Genomic DNA, 24,191 nt, shown 5'->3' with positions numbered 1-24,191 from the left:
TTTTTCTTTTTTACTTTTTTGTAGCTGTGCTGTACTTCTTGTGCAATAGTTTCCCAACCAGGGATTGAACCCGGGTGCTCAGCAGTGAAAGCACAGAGTCCCACCGCAGCCCAGGCAACAATGACCAATTCTATATCATTATAGCTTTGCCTTCTCTACAAGGTTAAATTAAATAAAAATCATATGACTTTTAGTCCTTTATATCTGGATATATCAATGTTGCATTTATCAGTAGTTCACTCCTTTTTAGTGTTAAATATTATTCTACTGAATGGACATACCATATTTTGTTTATCCATTCATTTGGGTTGTTTTTCTAATTTGGGCTACTATGAATAAGGCTGCTACAAACACTTACATGGAGGTCTTTGTGTGAACATGTGTCTTCATTTCTTGGGAAGGTACCTAGGAGTGAAATTGCTGGGTCATATGGTAACTCTACTTCTAATTTTCTGAGGAACCTGTTTTCCAAACTACTGTACTACATTACATTCCAACCAGCAGTGTATGAGGCTCCAGTTTCTCCACACTAATCGTCCGATGTTCTGGTACCCCACTGTGGTTTTAATTGGCATTTCCCTAACAATGAGCACCTTTTCACTCCAGTTCAATTGTAAGGTGAACATAGCAGCTGCCATTGGTGGAGAATCTATCATCCTCCAGGGGCTCTTCATATGAAATCTCATTCAACAGCATAACAACCCTGGGAATCAGCTCATATACGTACAAATGAGTAAACTAAGTCTCATAGAGGTAGACTAACTTGGCCAAGGTAACACAAAAAGTAAGCAGAAAGCTGGCTTTGCAAGAGGTAAGTTGGTTTCTATGTCTATTCCTTCCCTGGCAGTGAACAGAAGATGCAGTTTCCTGTGCCACAATAATCCACAATCTTATTCTTTGGAACATCTGACACAGCTCTCACAGGGAGTCATATGAGATTTATTTTAGGCATGATTTCACTGTCTAGAAGAAAGTGAAAATGACAACTGAAACCACATGGAAGAGTCTACCTCCATCTCCTTTTATAGGCTATTAGGAATTATTCTTCAGATATCGTAGCTGTCACTTACCACATCTCTGAGAGCAAAATGAAAACAAAGGTGCTCAAATTGGCTGACCTGCCAAGAACAACTGCAGCATAAAGGGACCTAAAACCCATCTTGGAGGCAAGCCACAAAACCATCCCCCCTTGCCCTTAGAAGTATCTACTACAGATTGGCATGTGGTGGCTCAGTGGTAATCCAGCCAACACAGGAGATGTGGGTTTGATCCCTGGGTTGAGATTTCCTGAAGGAGGAAATGGCAACCCACTCCAGTATTCTTGCCTGAAAAATTCCATGGGCAGAGGGGCCTGGAAGGCTATAGTCCATAGGGTGATAAAGAGTCAGACATGACTGAGTAACTGAGCAAACACACACACACACACACACACACACACACACACACACACACATCTGCCTCTACAAGGATTAAATCATGTGCTACTGCAGCTGCTGACCTTCAACACTCCTTGAACGGAGTTCAGGGTGGAGAGCAGAAGTAAAGCACTCTGTGCTCAAGGGGCAAAAACTGGCAGGACAGGTCTTCAGATAGTTGAATATTTTCAGGAGTGGAATTTATAAGCCCAATTCTTGTATCTCCCCATATCTAGAAAACCAGTAACATCCTTCATGTTGATGACTGTTCCTTGCGATTAGCAAAGCTTCAGGAGGCTAGTAGAAAACTTCTGGGAAAATAAGTGGTGGATTGCATGTATTCCCCCTTCAAAATCACATATATCCTAACCTTTTTCCTCAGCCTCTTTGGAACAGTTTCTCAGAGCTATCTGAAGTACTATCTTCCAGGTTTCAGCCCTCATTTTGCCCCAAATAAAACTTAACTATCAATTCTCACTTTGTACAAATTTTTAAGGCAATAGAAGAGAGTTCTTAGCTACTAAAAACACTCAGAGGTGCAACTTCATGGCACAAAACAACAGGAAATGAGTGCGTGGACTGCAGCCAAAATTTATGTGACAAATTTTCCAAATGTCACAAAACATAATTCATTCAGAAACTGATGGCTAGGAGAGTTAATTAGAATGATGCGAAAGCAGTGGTAATAGATGGAAAATCAGTGCTATTTGGTGGCAATAAACTAATATTATCAACCTTGGTTATGGGCCCAATTTCAACAAAAGCTCTAAAAAAAGTCCAGGATTTTGATGATTTTCCCAAAGGCCTAGTCCAGGAAAGGCATCCCTTTGAGCAGCACTGCTTGGAGCACACGAGCTGCAATGTGAAAAGCCCAGCAGAGCAGTTCTGCAATCAGAGTGGGGGCACGGGGTGGTCAAGGGTCTGAAATGTACCTTTAAGGACCACAATGGAAGTGAGTGAGAATGGGAGAAAGAACTGTTGTTTCCAACCACATCACACAGGCCCCTCAAATTCAAAAACAGATACTGGTTCTAAGTCTTTACCAGCAGACCCAAAACTTAGCCACCAGACAAAGGAGAAAATATCTACTTATTAACTTTTGTTAAGACAAATGCCTTAGATTAGTAAGACTGGCAGCTGTAAGAGCAAAAAATGCCAAAATGAGTAGATAAGGATTTCCTAACTTAACCTGTGTACAAACCTTCCTATTTAACTTATATTTTGTAAGAAGAGTGTATTGGATGGTATGATGACATATATGTCTCTAAGTCTGGATTCTAACTGTAAGGAGAGGGGATGAAAAGAAGCTGAGATCTGACTAAAATATGTCTAAAAGCTGAACATATGGTGGCTCCTCATGTTCAGAGGCACTGTGACCTACCCCTCACCCTGGGTTAATAGCTTAAGTCCTGTCTTGTTCTTTCCTGCAGCTTCGACTTACCAGTGTGTCTCCATATCAGCCCCACAGTGCCTGGCACTTCTCCTTCAGGTCTCAACTTGAAGTTTCTCCTAGATCTGAGTCTATCGGGGGGACTCTGCTGAACTGACTACTCAGTGCCATCTCAGTCCTGTGCCTGCATGCCCTAGACTCTACTCTGTGGCTACAATGAGCAGAGTACTTGATGTTAACTGCTGCTCCTATCCTTGCTCCCCTAGACAGGATGGCGGGGATACATGGGTGTGACTCACACTTGGCCCTTGCATGCATAGGCTGCATAATAAATGAGCTTAAAGAATGAAAAGAAATATGTCCTGAAACAGTCCAGAGCATGTAGTCTGAATGACCTGCTTGCCCACATCTGATGGTGGCTGCAATTAATGATCTCATGGGGATATCACCCTCTCAGTGTTCGTTCTGGGTGAATCCTTGCCTTTTCTCCAACTGAGGATGTGGGCTGGGATTGCCTGGGGTGCAGCAAAACACCCATTGGGAGGAGGATAGCAGAACTCAGTTAAAAAGGAAAACAGTTCTTCAAGTATTATAAACAGCCATGGCTCTCCATCCAATGCAACACATTTCTGGAAGACTATCAGCAAACTTTATAGATCTATCTTCTAGCTCTCAGTTCAGTTCAGTTGCTCAGTAGTGTCTGACTCTTTGAGACCCCGTGGACTGCAGCACGCCAGGCTTCCCTGTCCATCACCAACTCCCAGGGCTTACTCAAATTCATGTCTATTGAATCAGTGATGCCATCCAACCATCTCATCCTCTGTCATCCCCTTCTCTTCCTGCCTTTAATCTTTCCCAGCATCAGGGTCTTTTCCAGTAAGTCAGTTCTTCGCATCAGGTGGCCAAAGTATTGGAGTTTCAGCTTCAGCATCAGTTCTTCCAATGAATATTCAGGGCTGATTTCCTTTAGGATGGACTGGTTGGATCTCCTTGCAGTCCAAGGGACTCTCAAGAGTCTTCTCCAACACCACAGTTCAAAAGCATCAATTCTTCAGCACTCAGCTTTCTTTATAGTCCAACTCTCACAACCATACATGACTACTGGAAAAACCATAACCTTGACTAGACGGACCTTTGTCAGCAAAGTAATGTAATGTCTCTGCTTTTTAATATGCTGTCTAGGTTTGTCATAGCTTTTCTTCTAAGGAGCAAGCGTCTTTTAATTCATGGCTGCATCAGCTATCATTTCTAATAGTTTTCACTGTGTCTTGCTTTTTAAAATCTGTGATGGAAATTGCTCTGTGTGTGTGTGTGTGTGTGTGTGTGTGTGTGTGTGTTTCTTAAGGGAATGGAGAATGAAGGGAGAAAAGGAAGACCATATGGTGGTAAAAAAGCAAATACAAGCAGATGACAAATTCCACTGGTGGACTCAGCTTCATTTCTCATATAATCTTCTGCTCTGCAGTTTTGACAAAGGGCCTGGTCCTGAGACAGTTGCCTGCAGGGTGTACCAATTCTTACTCCCCTGGGGGTAGCTGTTTGGGAAGCTGTTATGGGCAGCAGCCCATAGCCTCATTCTGCATCTCTGTCTCTCTCTGTCACTCAGAACCCAATTTCAGGATTTCCCAAAACCGAGTTTCTGCTTTTGCGATTTCTCTGCAGCTTCCCCAGTTTTAACCTAAGGTCTCCCTCATTTCTCCAGTGCAGCCCTCTTACAGGCATCCTGAACATGACAAATGCCAGGATACAATACTGTGGAGGGTTCTCTACTGACCTGGGGACCTTCTTCCACCCATACCTGGCATCTAGACACCGTATCAGATACAACCTCATGGTAGCATACCAGCAGAGAGCCTCCACTGCCTTCAGCTCCAGGGGCTCCTCTTTGGGAACAACAGCACCCCCATGAGAGCATGCTAGCCACACAGGCCAGCTCTTCCTCTTATTACCACACCAGCTACCTGGTCAGCAAGCCATGTCAGGTGTCAGGAGTTGAATAGAGAGCGTGTCGGAGCTTGCCAGCAGTACAGAGGATAAGGAAGACAAGGGAGGCAAGTGGGGACAGAAGAGCAGGGCCCCAGGCTGGGCAGGACCAAGGCCACTCCTGTATTCCCCACAGCCTTCATGAGCTCCTCCACCCAAGGAGGCCAGGCTGAGGGCACAGCTGGTGCTGTGCCTGCCTCCCTCCTTTCTCACAAGACCAAACAAGGCTCAGGGGGCTACACCAGGCTCTGTAGAGGACAACTCAGAAGGATGGAGAGCAGCACACCAACTCCTTGCTTGCAAATCTCCAGTGACTTCCCACTCACTGCATGTTTTTTTTCTTTCTTTTTTTCCCCTGGAGGTCACAAAACCCTTTCTTCGGAATATAATATTTTCCTACACAGGATTGCATTATATGAATAAGAGAAAGCAGTGGGGCTTAAAGAGCCTGACCTGCACAGATTTCCTCTAAATCACTGAAAATTCCTCATGACAGATTAAACTCCAGACAACCAGGGAGGGTCTCACCTTGGCCTGGCCACATGTCCCAACCTGCCAGACCTCCAGGCTCAGCTACTCCAGGGCCACTTTCCATTCCATGCCTTCTACCTGCCTCTGGACAACAAGCTCCTGAAGGCAAGTCTAGATCTTTATCTCCACCTGGAATGTTCTTCCCTGCAGTGCCCACAGTCTGGGGTCAGGCTAGACTAGAGACCTCTTCAAGAAAATTAGAGATACCAAGGGAACATTTCATGCAAAGATGGGCTCGATAAAGGACAGAAATGGTATCTACCTAACAGAAGCAGAAGATATTAAGAAGAGGTGGCAAAAATACACAGAAAAACTGTACAAAAAATCTTCATGATCCAGATAATCACGATGGTGTGATCACTCATGTAGAGCCAGACATCCTGGAATGTGAAGTCAAGTGAGCCTTAGAAAGTATCACTATGAATAAAGCTAGTGGAGGTGATGGAATTCCAGTTGAGCTATTTCAAATCCTGAAAGAAGATGCTGTGAAAGTGCTGCGCTCAATATGCCAGCAAATTTGGAAAACTCAGTGGCCACAGGACTGGAAAAGGTCAGTTTTCATTCCAATCCCAAAGAAAGGCAATGGCAAAGACTGCTCAAACTACCACACAATTGCACTCATCTCACACACTAGTAAAGTAATGCTCAAAATTCTCCAAGCTAGGCTTCAGCAATACGTGAACCGTGAACTTCCTGATGTTCAAGCTAGTTTTAGAAAAGGCAGAGGAACCAGAGATCAAATTGCCAACATCTGCTGGATCATCAAAAAAGCACAAGAGTTCCAGAAAAACATCTATTTCTGCTTTATTGACTAAGCCAAAGCCTTGTGGATCACAATAAACTGTGGAAAATTCTGAGAGAGATGGGAATACCAGGCCATCTGACCTGCCTCTTGAGAAACCTATATGCAGGTCAGGAAGCAACAGTTAGAACTGGACATGGAACAACAGACTGGTTCCAAATAGGAAAAGGAGTACGTCAAGGCTGTATATTGTCACCCTGCTTATTTAACTTATATGCAGAGTACATCATGAGAAATGCTGGACTGGAAGAAGCACAAGCTGGAATCAAGATTGTCAGGAGAAATATCAATAACCTCAGATATGCAGATGACACCACCCTTATGGCAGAAAGTGAAGAAGAACTAAAAAGCCTCTTGATGAAAGTGAAAGAGGAGAGTGAAAAAGTTGGCTTAAAGCTCAATATTCAGAAAACTAAGATCATGGCATCTGATTCCAGCACTTCACGGCAAATAGATGGGGAAACAGTGGAAACAGTGTCAGATTTTATTTTTTTTGGCTCCAAAATCACTGCAGATGGTGACTGCAGCCATGCAATTAAAAGACGCTTACTCCTTGGAAGGAAAGTTATGACCAACTGAGATAGCATATTCAAAAGCAGAGACTACTTTGCCGACTAAGGTCTGTCTAGTCAAGGTTTTTCCAGTAGTTATGTATGGATGTGAGAGTTGGATTGTGAAGAAGGCTGAGCACCGAAGAATTGATGCTTTTGAACTGTGGTGTTGGAGAAGACTCTTGAGAGTCCCTTGGACTGCAAGGAGATCCAACCAGTCCATTCTGAAGGAGATCAGCTCTGGGATTTCTTTGGAAGGAATGATGCTAAAGCTGAAACTCCAGTACTTTGGCCACCTCATGGGAAGAGTTGACTCATTGGAAAAGACTCTGATGCTGGAAGGGATTGGGGGCAGGAGGAGAAGGGGACGATAGAGGATGAGATGGCTGGATGGCATCACTGACTCGATGGACGTGAGTCTGAGTGAACTCCGGGAGATGGTGCTGGACAGGGAGGCCTGGCGTGCTGCGATTCATGGGGTCGCAAAGAGTCGGACATGACTGAGAGACTGAACTGAACTTTGTTGCTTAGATGAAAATTTCCTGAATTTTCAGAAAATGAGATGCTAGATCTTTGGGGCTCTAAATTTTTCTAAAATCATTAGTACCAGAAATTTCATTTACATTATCTTATTCCTAAAATTTTCTTATCTTACATTATCTTATTCTTACATTACACTATCTTATTCCTATGGAGAAGGAAATGGCAACCCACTCCAGTATTCTTGCCTGGAGAATCCCACGGATGGAGAAATCTTGTAGGCTACAGTCCATGGGGTAACAAAGAGTTGGACACAACTGAGTGACTTTGCTTTATTCCTTAAAATGTGTGGTGCAGACATCTGTATGGACTACCACACAATTGTACTCATCTCACATGCTAGCAAAGTAATGCTCAAAATTCTCCAAGGCAGCTTCAACAGTACATGAATCGTGAACTTCCACATGTTCAAGCTGGTTTTAGAAAAGGCAGAAGAACCAGAGATCAAATTGCCAACATCCACTGGGTCATCGAGAAAGCAAGGGAGTTCCAGAAAAACGTCTACTTCTGCTTTATTGACTATGCCAAAGCCTTTGATTATGTGGAACACGACAAATTGTGGAAAATTCTGAAAGAGATGGGAATACCAGACCACCTGACCTGCCTCCTGAAAAATCTTTATGCATGTCAAGAAGCAACAGTTACAACTGTACATGGAACATAGAAGGGTTTCAAATCAGGAAACGAGTACGTCAAGGCTGTATATTGTCACCCTGCTTATTAACTTATATGAAGAGTACATCATGCAAAATGCCAAGCTGAATGAAGCTCTAGCTGGAATCAAGATTGCTGGGAGAAATATCAATAACCCCAGATATGCAGATGATACCACCCTTATGGCAGAAAGTGAAGAAGAACTAAAGAGCCTCTTGATGAAGGTGAAAGAGGAGAGTGAAAAAGTTGGCTTAAAACTCAACATTCAAAAAACTAAGATCATGGTATCCAGTTCCATCACTTCATGGGAAATAGATGGGGAAACAGTGGAAACAGTGACAGATTTTATTTTCTTGGGCTCCAAAATCACTGCAGATAGTGACTGCAGCCAAGAAATTAACAGACATTTGCCCCTTGGAAGAAAAGCTATGAGAATCCTAGACAGCATATTAAAAACCAGAGACAGTACTTTGCCAACCAAGTTCCATCTAGTCAAACCTATGGTTTTCCCAGTAGTCATGTATGGATGTGAGAGTTGGACTATAAAGAAAGCTGAGAGGACTCTTGGAGAAGACTCTTGAGAGACTCGGACTGCAAGGAGATCCAAGCAGTCAATCCTAAAGGAAATCAGTCCTGAATGTTCATTGGAAGGACTGATGCTGAAGCTGAAACTCCAATACATTGGCTACCTGATGCGAAGAACTGACTTATTAGAAAAGACCCTGATGCTGGGAAAGATTAAAGGTAGGAGGAGAAGGGGACGACAGAGGATGAGATGGTTGGATGGCATCACCGACTCGATGGTCATGAGTTTGAGCAAGCTCCGGGTGTTGGTGATGGACAGGGAAGCCTGGTGTGCTGCAGTCCATGGGGTCTCAAAGAGTCAGACACGACTAAGTGAGTGAACTGAACTGAACTGATTCCTAAAAATTTATCAATGGGTAGATTGCTGAGCCTGGAGGGATACTCAGTGTGGTGGGGGCTGTCTCATGATGTGATCAGGAAGGGACCATCCTCAGTATGTCAGGGAGCATGTGGTGCCCACCTGGCAGCTGGTATGATGCTGTCTCCAAGGGCCCATATTCTTTCCCTGGGGGTTCCACTCTTCCATACTCCTGTGCACCCACTGCTGGGGTTTCTCCTCCCACAGACCAGGAGCCTCTAAAGTTTACAGGCCCTGCCATATCTGCCCTGTTATGTCCAGTGTCTGGCCCAGTGCAGGGGTTCAGGAAATGCTTTTGTGGAAATGTATACATATCCTCCTCTGCCTGCTCTAAAGTTTCAACTTGATTTGACTAAACACACCGCAGTTTAGTCCCCAGCCCTGCTCACTTTCCAATTAAGATTCATCACAGTGAGGACAGGAACCTGAACACACACCATGCTGTGGGGGCTGCTGAGGGAGAAAGGTGGGACGAGATCCCAGGGCACCTTTGAGTGATGGGAAGCAGATGATGTGTGCAGGACTAAAGAGCAAGACTGATGTGAGAGCAGAACACTGTTAGTGGAGGACACTGGCTGGGGCACTGGGGGGAGCAATGACAGGGCAGCAGTTCTGATGACTGGACGTCAGCAGTAGGAAAGGCATGCTTTCCCTGGATCAATAAAGGCACGTCACGCCGCTCCCCGTCAGATGGAAAATGCACTCTAACTAGGCAGAACCGTCACAAAAAGTGAACAGACCAGAATATGTAATCTGTGAAACATAGCTCCTGTGGCAGAACTAGGGAAGGAGGCAAGAGAACTGGCGGAAGAATTGGATTTTAAAGTTGTGCCTAAGAAGTTTGGAGGGTTTAATAGAAACTTCAAGTCAACAGAAGCATGTGGAGGGAAGAGTCTGGCCATTTTCTGACAGGAGGCTGAATGTCAATGGTGAGTCAAAGACCTTTCAACCTAACCCTGTCTAATTCCCTAACTGGAAAGGACTGTCTGTCAGGACCTCTTCTGGAGCCAGCTGGACTTACAGGGAAAAAGGTTGCTTTCCCACGCTCAGTCTGTGTGCCCTGAGCACCCGAAGTGCTCAGCAAAGCCATGAAAGACAGCCACGAAACTCACTCAAGTATCTCTCAGGTGAGGCAGCTCACACAACATTTCTGAGCATGCTTTCACTCTGAGAAAATAGACATGAACCAAACCCAGCAGGAAGAATTGATCACACCATCATTCTTCGAGCAAGCAGAAGCATATAAGTCAGACAAGTAGCTTCACATTCAAGTTTTTGGGAGGATAATGTACAACACCCCAACAATACTCTTCTGAGAACAGAAAGCCAAACTTTGGGCAAGCCTTCAGCAAACTCAACCATCAGCCCCATGACCACTCTAATGAGTGTTCAGTTCAACATCACATTGGATGGCAGGAAAGACACAGCGAAAAAGTGCAGTCAGTGGAAGGCCTACAGTTACCTTCCATCTATAGCTCACAGAAATGAAACCAATTACAGATCAACCATCAGTAAAACTCTGACTCCACTCATACCCTCATCTGTTAAAGGTAGATAATGGCAAACACCTCACTGAGGATATTATAAAGATTCTATGAGATAACGTGTGCGAAAGCATGAATTTGGGTCTGCCGCCCTTTCACTGGCCATCAAGAAACAATCACCTTCCTGTATCTCCCCGGTCTTCCCACTCCAACTACTCCAAAGCATTTAATGGAAATTCAACTCCCAAACTACCCACAAAAGTTAATTCTCCCAAAACCCACTTAGTAAGTACTAGTAAGTCCTGATTGTCATGCCAGGTGGGGATGGCAGTGGCCAGATGGATTGAAGTCATTAGCTGCCCACATCTTTTGTTTGTCCTGCTAGCTCTTCTCCACAAGCCAACAAGGAGGTCAACAGCTCTGCTTGGGAAACTCTAGGTCTGAGCAGAGAGGTTTGCACAGTCAGAACCAAATGCCCAACCCCTGTCCAGCTCAGTCATGCCAAGCTGCCCTCTGCCACACTCCCATACATCCAGACTTTGCACTTTAAGACATCTGTCTTCACCAGCTGACATTGTGAGAACTTTTACTGTTGATCCACTCCACGGACCATGTCTCCATCTCACTGAAAAAGTACTTCTAGAACAGGAAACACTGAGTGGTCTTTTCCTATAGACCAGAATGAGTGGGTGCAGTTCACCGGTTCTGCCCCTATTCCCCTGCTTGGGACTGTGTTCTCTAACCAGACTACTCCCTCCAGTCCATCTCCAAATCCAGGCAAAGTTAATCAAGGTCCTTCAGCCTCCAAAGCATTACAAAGATGCAAAATGTAAGCATAAATGTTTGAGCACTCCAAAACAGACAATAATGCTTGGCTCCTTTTTTAACTTAATGCTCAAGTATCTTCTCAAAAATAAAATCTGAATTCTAGTCTCTCCTATCAGACTGCACCCAAACCATATACAACAAATCAGTCTACAACCCAAAGCCTCATGATTCCATGGCCCAGTTAAGAATCACTGGAAACCAGGACCTTTTATAGTTTAAGGGAAAATATAATAATCCATTAATGCAAACTTGCAAAAGAGACACTTGCCCAAGAGTTTCATGGGGCACTGTATTAGCAAAAAGCAAGAAACTACCTAAATGTGTATCAAGAGAGCAGATTAAGAGACACAACCATTCATATAAAGGAATATTCTGCAGTTCCAAGGGGGGTGCAGGTCTGTGCATGCCAACATGGAAAGAGTTTCAACAAATACCTCTTATGAAAAAAGAAGAAATAAGATGCACAAAACTGTGTACAATATGACACCATCTGTGCACTTTTAACAAAGTATCTAATATATAAATACTTAAAAATTCAGAGGGAAGCAAAATAAATTTAACAGTAGCTACCTCTGCAGAGAGTCTAGAGTTGGGAAGGTAATAGGGAGAGGCCATCATGTTCAGTTTCACACTCCTTTTTAACCATATGTATGCATTCATTTTATTTTAAAAAACCATCATATCAATTCTCTATGAAAACATGGAACAAGATCAACATAGATAAAATCCCTAGATAAATTAACAACGCATTTCAGTTGATATCCACCACTTTTTAAAAAGCTCCAGTTTCTCCCTATTCATGTTTCCCTGCCCATCCTTAAAACAAAACTAATGAGCCATGAAACAACCAAATGTGAGTTTGGAAGGAAGAGAAAAAAAGGGCTCTAATTCACACTTGGATAATCAGCACTTCATGAGAAAGGGTTACAGTTACTCAGACCAGCCTCTGGTCTAGCTCACATTCTCTCTTGACAGGCTGTGGGGTCTGAAGGGGGATGGCCACCCCGGGCATGCTGCCTTACAGCCAGGATCTTAGGATAGTAATGCTCATAGGCAGACAAAAAAATGGACATAAAACTGCACACACACAGCCCCCACGGGTGGAACGGCTACGGAAAAGAACACTGACGAACGAGCACAGGTGGAACCAACTTAGAAACAGAGCACTTTTCAAAAGTCTATTTCTGAACTGATGATTTAGAATCTAGGGCCTGTTTTCTCAAAGAAATAATGGTGCACATGTGGCTAATACCCGGCAGCCAACCCATTTCTTCTGAGCTCATAAAATAAATGAACTTCCCTTCCATCCTTGTAAGTGGTTCAGAGCTGTCTGCAGGAGGATCCCAGGCTGTGCTCTTCAGACCGCCCGCCCCCCAACCCCGGCAGGAGTGAAGGGGACAGTCCTGGATACTGTGTCAGAGGTTCATCAAGTTTCCTCCAGTTTCTACTGCTACCCAGCCCCACACCAACCTGAGAGAGGGGTTGAAAGAAAGATTTACGGAAGCCTAGCTGAAGGCAACTGATCCCTCCAGACACTGGAAAGATCCCTGACTCTACTGAGGCTTCAACATTAAAAACTCATTACTGATTTCCCTGCTGAGATGCATGTGGACAAAGTTTATGCCATTGCCACACAACTTTCTTATTTATTTTTATGAATGACTTTGATCTCAAAAAAATCTGAGACTACAGAAGTAAACACCAGTTAAAAACACAAGGCAAAGACACCAAAAATAAATGTATCGAAAGAAAAAAGTAAAATAAACTGGACCACATCAAAACTGTAAACTGTTTTGCTGAAAACAACACCATCAAAAAAATAAAAACACAACTCACAGAATGGGAGAAAATATTTGCCAGTCGACAGTTGATAAGCAACTTGTATAAAGAAGTCTTAGAACGCGACAACAAAAAGACAACTCATTAAAAATGGGCAAAGGAATAACTGTTAATGGCTACAGGGTTTCTTTTTGGGGTGATGAGAACCTGTCTAAGTTCTCAGACTTACTGTGGCAATACTTGCACAACTCTGAATGTTTAAAACCACTGACTTGTCCACTTTAAATGGGTGAACTGCATGTATGTCGATCATAACTCAATAAAACTATTCTTTAAATGGGCAACTACTTGAACAGATATTTTTCCAAAGAAGATATACAGATGGCCAATAAGCACATAAAAAGATGCTCAACATCATTAGTCATTAAGGAAATGCAAGTGAAAATCACAATGAGACACCACTTCACACTCACTAGGATAACTACTATTAAAAAAAAAAAAAGACACAATTACAAGGATTTGCTTCTGAGAATATAAAATGGTGCAGCCATTCTCAGACTTTGAAAAAGACTGGCTGATTTACTCAGCAGTTTCATTCCCAGGTATATACCTAGCAAAGATTAAAACATACACCCACATAAAAAAAACTTGTATACAAATATTCACAACAGCATTATTTATAATGGCAAAAAAGTAGAAGCAGATCAGAAACACATCAACTGTTGAATAAATACTCTGATCTATTCCTGGGCACCAGGGAAGCCTGATAAAAAAGGAAAGAAGTACTAATACATGCTATAACAGGGAAAAAGCCAGTCACGGTAGACCACATACTGCATGACTCCATTTATATAACATGTCCATAATGAGCAAATTTAGAGAGACAGAAAGTAGATTAGCAGTTGCTCAGGGCAGAATGGGGAGTGACTGACTGTTAATGAGTTATGGGGTTTTTTTCAGGAGGCAAAAAATAAATGGGGAGTGACTGTTAATGAGTTATGGGGGTTTTTTCAGCAGGCAAAAAATATTCTAAAATTAGATCACAATGATGGTTGTACAACCCTGTGAATATACTAGAATATATTAAATTATATATTTAAGCAAGCAAAGTGTATGATACGTGAATTATATCTCAATAAAAGTTCTTTAAAAATATAAGAAAAACAAGCATGTATTCATTTATGTTCATTTCTAAGATACATATTTTAAAAATGACAGCTGAGTAAAAGGGGAACAGGAAGATGAAAATATGATGAAACTGGAGTGAAATACATACACAAAATAACACAGTGTTGGTCGTTTGCGGCAGTGCGGCAGGTGCGGAAGGAGATAGGCCCCCCAGCTTCCAGAAGCTGAGAGGGTAACAGGCAGGAAGGCCAGGGGTCTCCAAGCAGAGGAAATAGCCTGCAAGTGTCAGACATTATTATCTCTCTTAAGCGGCAGGAAGAAACAAACTAGTAATATTTTTTGTTCTTGTCTATACAAACTTAAAAGGAGGTTTCTCTTAAAATACTGTGTTGCCATAATGACACCTGGTTTCACCTGAAGTTAACTATTCTCAAACCTTGAGTTAACTAATGCATTTTTCTTATGGAAATATTTGTCTTAAGCTATGTTAATGTACTATGCATTTACCCCAGACTCTGTCTTCAAGTCGGTGACGCCTAATGGCTCAGAACCTACTTGAGAAACCAGTAATGTTATACTCAAACATTGTTCCCGTAATCTATGTAAATGAACTATTTGTATGGTAATCTGCCCTTATATAAGATTCAAGTTAATCATTTTACGGCCTGAGCTGAATCATCCGGTGCCAAGATTATCCCAAAATGCATCTTATGAGTGAGGGGCCTGGTGCCATTCTGAGTTTTAAGACATTCCTTTCTTTCATTCACAAACTGCTGCTGCTGCTGCTAAGTCACTTCAGTCGTGTCTGAGTCTGTGCGACCCCATAGATGGCAGCCCACCAGGCTCCACCATCCCTGGGATTCTCTAGGCAAGAACACTGGAGTGGGTTGCCATTTCCTCCTCCAATGCATGAAAGTGAAAAGTGAAAGTGAAGACGCTCAGTTGTGTCAGACTCTTCGCGACCCCATGGACTGCAGCCTACTAGGCTCCTCCGTCCATGAGATTTTCCAGGCAAGAGTACTGGACTGGGGTGCCATCGCCTTCTCCGAACAAACTGCTAGTGACTATATAACATCCAGCTAAAGACTAGCAGGGGGGTACTCTTTCTGCCCTCTTCTGATGCCTATGTCAGAAGCTTTCTCTATCTCCTTTATACTTTAATAAAACTCTATTACACAAAAGCTCTGAGTGATCAAGCCTCGTCTCTGGCCCTGGATTGAATTCTTCTCCTCCGGAGGCCAAGAATCCCGGCCTCTTTTTGTTCAGCAACAACCTTTCAAAGCCAAGGGAGAGAGAAACAATATTATCCATAACACCCCAGGATCCATCCAATGGAAAACAATTTAGAAAACAATTATCTTTCTCATATTGGCATGTTCTTCCCAAGGAGGACACAGTGTGGTTGGCATGAAAGAGAATTCAGAGTTCCAGGGAGGATCTCCCTAGAGGGCAACTGGAACTGACAAAAGTCATTTGATGCTACCCTCTAAAAGACGCTGTTGAGGATTTCTACAGAGCTGGTGGAGACCTTGGGAGCACAACCATACATTCTAGATAAACTAAGTTAATGAAAACATGAGGCTGTTTTGAACTCAAGGAAAAACAAAAAAGCTGTACAGTAAGATGCAAAATATTAGTACACCATATGTCTACTGCTATAACCAAATATACTGAGATGCCAAGGGAGAAAGAGCCTGAAAATTAATGTCCAACACTGCTAGGAGTCTAGAGTCTAGAGCTAGAAGTATATGCACATTATTTTTAACTTTGGAAGCAAATATTTAAAGAACCAGCTTAAAAAGTTGAAGCTCATGGCCCTTCAGACAGCAATGGCAGAAGCATGAGGGGGCTGTAATTAGTTTTAAACTCTGGTACTACTGAACTTTTCCACTGATATGCATATTAGTTCCTTAAAAACAAAAAATAATAAAAATGAACCCGCTACATACAGCAAAGGTCATTTACAGTCAGCTGTGAACATGGCTTCTCCCAAAGAAGGTACCAGCCAAGACCAGGTGAGGAACCTGGTGCTCTGGTGGTGAAGCCTGCCCGTCCATGCCTGGCCACGGCCTCTCCCGTGTCCCCCAGCCTCAACACAGCCAGTGCTCCTTAGCTCGGGCCACAGGGTGTCTTTTCCCGCTCCCACTTGCTGGCTGGATGGGCACAGCTGACTTCACCTAGAGATAAACACAGGTATGATGACACCTTGGTGTGACTGGGAAAAGAAAGCAGACGTGACTGCAGCTGGAGTCCCAGCTCATGGGCCACGCTGGTTATGCACCGACAGAGTGCGGGGTCGCAGAGCTGTGCCCGAGCAGCACCTGCTCCTGCGCTGCTTCAGAGGTGCTGAGAAGCCCCCACCCACATCTGTGCTAGCTGTACACCTTCCAAGCTGACAGCTCTATCACGGGGTAGGGATGAAAGCTCTTGTATTTCAAAATTAGCCTGCAAATGAGCACATAATCTCTCCTGGGGAATTCACCAGGTTGAGAATGGTTATACAAACAGAACGCGTAAAGAAAAGGGAAAGGCAGGCAGGAAACGGGGCAACACCGAACACTGAAGCCTAAATTCAACATGGAGTCCTGGAACAGGAGAAGACCCAGCAGGAAAACTAGTGAAATTCACATAAAGCCGTAAGTTTAATTAATACCAACATTATCGATGTAGGTTTGCTCTCCTTTAGCAAATATAGTGAGGTAATATCAGACATTAATTAATTAATAGTAACATTATCAATGTAGGCTTGTTTTTCTTCAGCAAATATAGTGAGGCAATATCAGATGTTAAATCAGTGGAAAATGGGTAAGCAGTATACAGCAATATTATTTCAGCTTTACAACTTTTCTGTAAATCTAAAATTTTTCTAAAGACTGATTAAAAACATAGAAATATACTGTGCCAAAACAAATAAACAACCACAATGACAACAAAACCTGAATTAAGGCTCCTGGCTTTCAAACACAAGGAGCAGAGGCAGCAGGGGTGGGGAAGTGCTGCAGTGGGGTGACCAGCCCTCAGCCTAGCCCTGAGGATTCTGGCCTCTGTTAAGAGGTGGAGAGGAAGCTTCTGGGACATGGCTGATGGGCAGGTCTTGGGGTGCAGATGAGTGAATCCACACATGCACACAGAAGGAAGTGGAGAGCCAGCTCTGACCCACATTGTGCCAAGTGCCCAGTGTGGTAGAAGGCTGGACAATTCTTAATTCCTCTGACCCAGATTCAGCAGCCCCAGGTCACAGCTCTAGGAAGCAGAGCTGGATATTGGTGCATTGGGTATCATTTCAATCCTCTCAGTTAATGCCTATTAACATCCAGGTCAAACCGTGCCCCAGCTCTGATGCTAGGGAGGAAGACAAAGAGACTCCAGGGATTTCACAAATAGATTCCAAGGGACCATGGTCATCCCCTTCCCCTCAAGGCAAGAAGAGGAGAGGGGTGCCCAGGTGCCTCTGAGGTTCTGTCTAACTGTGATGCTACATGGAGAACTGAGGCAGGACATTTTCGCTAATTTTATAGTGAAGTCCTTATCTTCTGCGACATTTAAATGCAGGGATCAATAATTTAAACTTAAGTCTCTGCATCCTGATATATCCTGCCAGCTTCTTGGGAGTTACAAAACCATGTAAACTTGAGAAACAGCAGGAAAATTCCCTTAGTGACTTCTAAACACCTGGAACTAAGTATACCGATCATTCAAGTCCTTACTGGAAGCTGAGTTGAGAACAGTTATCTTCAACTAGCACCCATGTATGTGTTTTGTTTGGCCCACAGTAGTTTTATGACAAGGAAACTTTACAGAAAAAGCAAGATTTTTCAGCCTTTTGTGAAAAAACCCAAAGGCCTATCAACAATTAACTAGGCCTTGAGTGGTACCTACTCTCTCCCTCCTCCTGCCGCCACTGACTTGTATGTCTTGTGATGAGACTGTTCTGGATCACCACCTTCCTTCCCATTACTTAGAACCAGGTGAAGCTGGGAGCAAACAAAATATGAGGGAAAAGCTGGCAAATATTATGGGTTCTGAAATAGGTACTACAATATAATGAAAAACCAGCATCTCACAATAATCAACAAAGTCTACAATCTTAGGAGGGAGATGGTGGCATCTTGTTTCATCACCATTTATGTCTTGGATGAGCCTGGAGTGGCAAGAATGGGACTGGCCACCTGGAGATATGGGGCCTTGTAGGAACTGGAAGTGGGTTCCATGGGTTCTGACAAAAAGAAAGCACATCTAAGAGGTTTGCCAGCACACAAAGGATAGGTCAGGCAGTCAGAGACCAGGTGCTCCAAATGGACCTTAAATTACCTAAAGGCTTGATAAAAGAGATAGGGCTCAATTCAGTTCAGTTCCTCAGTCGTGTCCAACTCTTTCAGATTCATGGACTGCAGCACACCAGGCCTCCCTGTCCATCACCAGCTCCCGGAGCTTGCTCAAACTCATGTCCATCAAGTCGGTGATGCCATCCAACCATCTCATCCTCTGTCGTCCCCTTCTCCTCCTACCTTTAATCTTTCCCAGCATCAGGGTCTTTTCCAATAAGTCAGTTCTTCGCATCAGGTGGCCCAAGTATTGGAGCTTCAGCTTCAGCATCAGTCCTTCCAATGAATATTCAGGACTAATTTCCTTTCGGATGGACTGGTTGGCTCTCCTTGCAGTCTAAGGGACTCTCAAGAGGTTTCTCCAACACCACAGTTCAAAAGCATCAATTCTTCATTGTTCAGCTTTCTTTATACCCAACTCTCACATCCATACATGATTACTGGAAAAACCATAGCTTTGACTAGATGGACCTTTGTCGGCAAAGTAATGTCTCTGCTTTTTAATATGCTGTCTAGGTTTGTCATAGCTTTTTTTTCCCAAGAAGCAAGTGCCTTTTAATTTCATGGCTGCAGTCACCATCTGCAGTGATTTGGGAGCCCAAGAAAATAAAGTCTCTCTCTGTTTCCACTGTTTCCCCATCTATTTGCCATGAAGTGATGGGACCAGATGCCATGATCTTTGTTTTTTGAATGTTGGGCTTTAGCCAGCTTTGTCACTCTCCTCTTTCACTTTCACCAAGAGGCTCTTTAGCTCCTCTTCATCTTCACCATACAGGTGGTGTCATCTGCAGGTCTGAGGCTATTGATATTTCTCTTGGCAATCTTGATTCCAGCTTGTGTTTCTTCCAGTCCAGCGTTTCTCTTGATGTACTCTGCATATAAGTTAAATAAACAGGGTGACAATATACAGCCTTGACATACTGCTTTCCCACTTTGGAACCAGTCCATTGTTCCATGTCCAGTTCTAACTGTTGCTTCTTGACCTGCATACAGATTTCTCAGGAGGCAGGTCAGGTGGTCTGGTATTCCCATCTCTTCAAGTATTTTCCACACAGTCAAAGGCTTTACTGTAGTCAATGAAGCAGAAATAGATGTTTTTCTGGAACTCTCGTGCTTTTTCTATTGAGAGGGTAACAGGTAGAAAGGGCAAAGGTCCCCATGCTGCAGGAGGAAATAGACTGCAATGGCAGACTTTTCCTTCTCTACACAAAATTAGAAGAGTCTTCTTTTAATTCTGTGTTGAGGACACCTGATTCTGACTTGAACTAACCAATGTGTTTTCCTTAAGGAAATATTTTTCTTAAGCTATGTTAATGAAACAATGTATTTGCTTTGGAATCTGCCTTTCTTCAAAATGGTTCCCCCTAAGATTATTTTCTTTTCTCAAACCTTGGGTTGATAATGGCTCAACAAACCAGTATTCATTACAGTTGCTTTATGACCGAGGGATGACACACCTCATGCCATCCTATCTCAAAAATGCACATTGTGGGAGAGGGGCCTGGTGAAACTCCCTCAGCCTTGAAGTCTGTCTTATCTGATTAATAAGCTTGCTAACAGACATAAAACACCTTGCTCAAAACTATCAACGGGGCATTCTTTCTGCTTTCTTCTGGTGTCTATGTCAGAAGTTTTCTCTATCTCTCTCATACTTTAATAAAGTTCTGTTACATAAAAAGCTCCATTAGTCAAGCCTGGTCTCTGGCCCTGGATCAAAATCCTCTCCTCTGGAGGTCACAAATCCTGGTGCAGCACATGGCTCACAGCAGCAACCTTTCACTATGATCCAACAGATGTTGGCAATTTGATCTCTGGTTCCTCTGCCTTTTCTAAATCCGGTTTGAACATCTGGAAGTTCTTGGTTCACGTACTGTTGAAGCCTAGCTTGGAGAATTTTGAGTATTACTTTGCTAGCGTGTGAGATGAGTGCAATTGTGTGGTAGTTTGAGCATTCCTTGGCATTGCCTTTGTTTGCGATTGCAATGAAAACTGACCTTTTCCAGTCCCATGGCCACTGTTGAGTTTTCCAAATTTGCTGGCATATTGATTTCAGCACTTTCACAGGGTCATCTTTTATGATTTGAAATAGCTCAGCTGGAGATAGGCGAGGAGATAAGACTAGTTCACCATAAGCCATTCCCAAGCATTAAAAATATCCAGGTTCCTTTTCACAAAGATGGTGCCAAAGGTGACAACAGAAACCCATGCCCCTCCTAAAGCCAAAGCTGAAGCAAAGGCTTTGACGGCCAAGAAAGTGTTGAAAGGCATCCACAGCCACACACACAAAAACAGATCCAGATGTTACCTACCTTCCGGCACCCTGAAACACTGTGGCTCAGGAGGCAGCCCAAACATCCTCAGAGGAGCGCCCCTAGGAGAAACAAGCTTGACCACTATGCCATCATCAAATTCCTGCTCAGCACTGAGTCAGCCATGAAGAAAACAGAAGACAGCAACACTGGTATCCACTGTGGATGTCTAGGCACCAAATTAATCAGGCTGTGAAGAAGCTCTGTGACACTGACATGGCCAAAGTGAAAACTATGATCAGGCCTGATGGAGAGGAGAAGGCATATGTTCGAGTGGCTCTTGACTATGATGCTTCGGATGTTGCCAACAAAATTAGGATTATCTAAACTGAGAAGGCAATGGCATCCCACTCCAGTACTCTTGCCTGGAAAATCCCACGGGCGGAGGAGCCTGGTAGTTTGCAGTCCATGGGGTCGCTAAGAGACAGACACGACTGAGCAACTTCACTTTCACTTTTCACTTTCATGCATTGGAGAAGGAAATGGCAACCCACTCCAGTGTTCTTGCCTGGAGAATCCCAGGGACGGGGGAGCCTGGCTGCCATCTGTGAGGTCGCACAGAGTCGGACATGACTGAAGCGACTTAGCAGCAGCAGAAAACTGAATCCAGCTGGTTAATTCCAAATATAATAAAAGTTTTCACTGCAAAAGAGAAAAAGAAAAAAAATACCCAGGCTCTTAAAGCAAAGGCCCATTTATTAAGACAGTCATGGGACAGAAAGGTTAGCAAGGGCTCAAGTCCTTTTACCATTTGCCCTTCCCTCAGGGCAAGTAGCCCCCAGGTCAGGGATCCATACTTCATGGAACATAGACTTGGTAATATGGCTTAATTTCTACCAAAATCCTCCAATCTGTGACACAACCAGACAGAAACTAAGGAAGGCAGTGACCCTCAAACATTATTTTTCAATTGGGACAGAACCAGAGATCCATGTTCTTAGAGATCTTTTCATGTTTCCCACCTTAAGAAATAATCTGTTCAACCTTCACAATCTCCCCAGGGTGGCTGGGAGTAGCAGGGCTGCACTGGGTAATGCTCTGCGCTCAATAAACAAAAGGAGGGGGCATCTGCCTATGCATGCAAGGCTTTACCTACTTCCTTTAATCCAAACAGACACACATCAACTATATGAAGAACACTTTGCTTCTTTCCTGACGAGAGAGTACGGAATTGTTCTAAAAGAAATCCTCCGTTAAAAAAAAAAAAAAATCCTATATATTTAAAAGCCTCCACTCCCATTCTTTCTGAAGGAAAAAAAATGGTGCTCTCAAATCAGGACAATTCTCATTTTCACCCACTTCCATCAGGGTAACTGCAGGGACAGACCCCTCAGACCAGGGAAGCAGTGCCTGGGTCATCCATGTCAAAACTGGCTGCTTTCCAGGATGCTCCCAGAGCCCATGCCTCCGAGGACCACAGGGCTGGAGTCAAGGGGCCAGAACAGCCGAGCAGAATGAAGGAGGTCACCAGAAAACACCACGCTGGGGAGAGGACACAGCACTAGACCAAAAGCTCCTGGCAGAATCCCATTTCCTATTACTGCAGAACTCAGCCATCTGGATCGACATTCCAACCCAACACCAGCTGAGAGGTGGATCTACCTGGTATTAAAGCTGGGACCAAGGGGTGGATTGTCAACCCACCTCCAAGAGAGGACATCTGCAACACCCAGTAAATGCACACATGTGCTACAGTCTTAATCCTCCAAGTCTCATAACATGGGGAAAATATATGTTTTTGTTCAAATAGCAAACATATAATATGTGACCTGTAGTCACATACACTACTGAATGTATAAATTTGGGAGTATAAATTCGTTTTAAAAAGCAAACTTTCTGAAAGTCAGTTTGGTAAGATATAGCAGATACTTTTAAATCTGTCAATAAGCTCTTATCTGGTTATTGCGTTTCCAGAAATCTATTTTTTTCCATCCAAAATGCACAAAGATGCTTATCTTAGGATTCTTAAAATACAGAAAAATGGGGAAGAAGCTAGATATTCAACATCAGGAGAATGGATCAGCCAATCAGGAGCCACATCATAAAATATCATACAGCTCTACAATGTTTAAAGGAAATATAAAATGGAATAGAAGTACTCATGACAGGAGAATACAAAACTTTACGTATGTTATGACCACTGTATGAAGGATGCAAAGAAAATGGCCAGAAGGAAAACAGCATTCGACATAAATAGCTCCTGTCTTGGTGTAATAAGAGATGTGATTTTGTTTCTTCATGTATTTCTCTACTTTAAAATTATTCCCTGCTTAGAATGCATTCGTTTTATTTTCATAATAAATACAGCAATTTTTAATCATGAAGTTTGAAAGTCAGAGATCACATTGTTTTGTGACAGGCTTCTTGAGGAGGCTGTGTATGAAATGAGAATAGAAAGGCAAGGAGAGAGGGTGTTTCCAGAGGAAGAAACAGCACCACCGGAAGCAAAGGGAAAGGTTCTTCTTTGTAAACACTGAGCACTTCAGTTTGGTTGGCAAATTACCTGTAAATTTCCTAGAGGGCTGAAATAGTACAAGATGTGTTCTGTGCTAAATCAGTTTCTGAGCACTTTCCATATCTCAAAGGTCAATTTTACCACCCAACACACAAAAATAAATGAAAAGATCTGTTTTACCTTCCTCCCAGGGGAAATCTTGAATGGGGAGGGGTCCATGAGGTGGAGAAGGAGGGCCTGGTTTCCCTTTCTAAGAGAAGGAAGGGAAAGGGAAACACAGCGAAGGAGCGAACGGAAGTTGGAGCAGGAGGACAACACAAAGTGGGTGCTGAACTAAACACGCGTGGAGAGGTAGAGGGAGAGAACTGGGAGCCAGGTCAGAGACCAGCGACATGGCAGGGATTGCCACGGCAGGACTCACTGCAGCTGAGGGCTGTGCCTTCAGCTAGTTTTTAACATGCATTGCATGGATAAGGTGGGCCATTTAAGAACCAGATGAAATGGACAAATACTAGCAACTTCTGGATTTACAAACAGCAAGGATAGAGGTTGGGCTTCCCTGAAGGGTCAGTAGTAAAGAATCCATTTGCCAAGCAGGAGACTCAGGTTCAATCCTGGGTCAGGAAGATCCCCTGGAGAAGGAAATGGCAACCCACTCCAGTATTCTTGCCTGGGAAATCTCATGGACAGAGGAGCCTGGAGGGCTGCAGTCCATGGGGTCACAAAGAGTCAGACACAACTGAGTGACTGAATGTAAGTATTAGCAAGGAGAGAGTTTAGCCGATTTCAAAAGCTCTGCACAAAATGCCTTTCCCCACAAGAAGCTTAAATTGCCTTCAAAGGCTGTTGTCTTCACATTGTCTCTAGGAATACGGTGGCAAATATTTTCATTCCTACCTTAAATTGAACGGCTTCCCTGATAGACATATCAAGGACATCAGGCATTATCAGATGTCTCTTACCTGGCAGATCTCCACATTCCACAGGACTGCTAAGCTAACACCGTTCCAGATACACAAGAGTTTCCCTGCGTTACAAATAAAGTCCAGGAGAGCTAAGCGACATGCCCCCAAA

General features: G+C 43.5%; 1 protein-coding gene and 1 pseudogene across 2 annotated transcripts in view; one reads left to right on the top strand and one right to left on the bottom strand.

Moving 5' to 3' along the window:
* The window catches only part of VOPP1 (vesicular, overexpressed in cancer, prosurvival protein 1), a 168,798-nt gene that overhangs the window by 112,878 nt on the left and 31,729 nt on the right, over positions 1–24,191 (bottom strand). The window lies entirely within an intron of this gene.
* LOC106503402 lies at positions 20,530–21,058 on the top strand (annotated as a pseudogene).

This window comes from Capra hircus, chromosome 22, assembly GCF_001704415.2.
Source record: "Capra hircus breed San Clemente chromosome 22, ASM170441v1, whole genome shotgun sequence".
NCBI classification, from domain to species: domain Eukaryota; kingdom Metazoa; phylum Chordata; class Mammalia; order Artiodactyla; family Bovidae; genus Capra; species Capra hircus.
The sequence above is the reverse complement of the archived record's forward strand: the minus strand, read 5'-3'. Positions and strand labels throughout refer to the sequence as shown.